This window comes from Molossus molossus, unplaced genomic scaffold (assembly GCF_014108415.1).
Source record: "Molossus molossus isolate mMolMol1 unplaced genomic scaffold, mMolMol1.p scaffold_m16_p_1, whole genome shotgun sequence".
Classification (NCBI taxonomy): domain Eukaryota; kingdom Metazoa; phylum Chordata; class Mammalia; order Chiroptera; family Molossidae; genus Molossus; species Molossus molossus.
In genome coordinates, this window is record NW_023425344.1 from 159,722,958 (window position 1) to 159,725,365 (window position 2,408).

General features: G+C 38.9%; 1 pseudogene; it reads right to left on the bottom strand.

Moving 5' to 3' along the window:
* Positions 1-1,758: 1,758 nt before the first annotated feature.
* On the bottom strand, positions 1,759-1,943 carry LOC118621952 (annotated as a pseudogene).
* Positions 1,944-2,408: the final 465 nt, after the last annotated feature.

Sequence of the window (2,408 nt, forward strand, 5' to 3'; positions counted from 1 at the left end):
CAATGCCTGTGTGTCAGAAGCAACTGTCAGAAGCAAAAATTTCTAGCAATTTCTGGAAAAGCTAATTTATTTAAGCAATGTCTGTGACTTCCTAGCTATCGCCACAGTAAAGAAACCAGAATGTTTTTGTCATAAATTTCCTCTTTATTTTACCATATTCTTGAGCATGTCTATGATTCAAAAAGCTGTGATGATACTCTTCTCTTCCAGCTCTGTATATTGCACATGTACTTCCTTTTATGGTATAAGGTTATGTTAAGTTCAATTGTCAAACACTAATATCTAAGAAAGATAGATATGTCTGGTAAATGAGTACCACCAAATTCTCAGTCTTTGAATATTTTCTTTATCTTTGGATGGTCAACTTTCCAGCCTGTCCCCTCATGTCATTTAGCCCATCCCTCAAAATCTCTAACCACATCCCTTAACAAAGAGCTCCCCTTGCACCATTCTGGGACCCTAGGTCATATGATGTGTTCTGTCAGGCCTTCATATGTTCATTCTCTTCTGACTCCCTGTGAATGCACGGAGCAAAAGGGAGATATGCAAAATGTTGTGTACAAAGGGAATAGTGACCTCTCCCACCCCCTTTTAAAATTACTGTCATTTTCTCCATCACAGACGCTTCTGGTTCTCCTCCATGCCTTTCTGATGTGTAGAGATTTAGGCCATCCCTCCACTAGAGACTAGGAATGAGACCAAGGAATTCCTCTCCACGATGGCTTACCATCAACAACACACCACAGCTAAAATATCACTGATGAGGTAATTACCTGTCTTTTTCAGAACTGTATACTTGATCCTTTCCACAAGCCATTTCTAAATGTTCTGGCCTGTATTCCACCAGGCAAATTGATTACTTAATGCATTAAATATTTCTTGACCTTCATGTAATACAAAAGAGTGTCTGAATTTGCAATCACACACAACAGAATGACAAATCAGATATAATTTTCTCCTTTTTGTTTTTTGAGGCAAATGTTAAAAATTCTAAAAGAAAGGTGTTTGGGGAATGCCATTGTCAGAGGAGCTGCAGAGGATGCATTTATCTGACCTCTCTTCAGAGAAGTGCTCCTGAGGGAGGCTGGCGTGCAGTCAAGTTTCTGATAAGGGAATACATGTGGCTTTGTAGACAAGAATTAGAAGGCTATTTTGAGCAAAAAGTAGAGCCATTCTTTGACAGGAATAAGAGAAAAGAAATAAAAAAGGTGGCTAGGGTGAATGGTTTCTCTTTACCCCTTGGATCTCTCATTGTCCATCTGACAAATCATATCTATCCCATTTTCCAAAGCTCTCTTCAAGGTTTAGGAAAACAACTGAAATCCACTCACATTATTGTATCTGTCACAGAATGAGCCTCGTTTTTGTTTTTTTTTCCCCCAGATGTGTCTTGCAGTTCATGCTAAATGTAATTTAAATTGTGAACTAACTGGTTGGAGAACATGTGTACTCCATACTTCATGGGAGGGTGTGCTCATTTGCTAACGTACTACATGTTAAGCCATGTTCATACATAGGCTCCAGGAGAGGTAGGGCTTGAATACAACACACGGACGTTTCAGCTCCATTTCTGACATGTTCTGATGATGTGAGTTTTGGCAAGATACTTATTCTCTTTATGTCTCAATTTTCTCCTTTGTAAAATATAGGTAATTAAGAGTGTTGAGAGCATTAAATGAGCTCATGTTTGAGCAGCCATTACCACAGTGCTTGGCACATAGCTATGAGTAGGTGTTATCTTTTTTTTTTTTTTTTCCTAGATGTTTTGTGCATGGTTTGTCTCCTCAGTCACTGTCCACAGAACTCTGAGAAACTGTAGGAATATGCAGGCACAGACTCAATTTGGTGGAAAAGATTGTACATCATAGGGCAGAGCCCTGTGCTCCCCTATGCCACTTGGACAGAGCCCCCAGGGACAGTGACTTCCTGGGTATCCAGGTTGAAGATGGTATATTTTTTATTGTTATTTTTCTAATTAACATAGCACATCTCTCTTCAAAAGGAACTTGATCATGAATTATGAGTGTAGAAACTATAATGGTAGATTTATATTTTAAACACCAATTATTCAGGATCTTGGAAAAACTATGAAATATCTGTTTCTAAGGAATTTTTTTTTAATCCTCATCTAAAGATTTTTTTTTTTATTATTATTGATTTTAAAGTGAGAGGAAGAGAGAGAGAGAGAAATATTTATGTGAGAGAGAAACATCAGTCAGTTGCCTCCAGTACACATCCTAACCGGGGATCAAACCTGCAACCTAGGTATGTGCCCTGACCGGGAACTGAACTCACAACCTTTGATGTAGGGGACAACGGTTCAACCAACTGAACTACCTGGCCAGGGCAAAATTTCTCAATTTCAGACTGGAGATGGGAGAAGGCCAGAATACGGTCTGCATATGTCA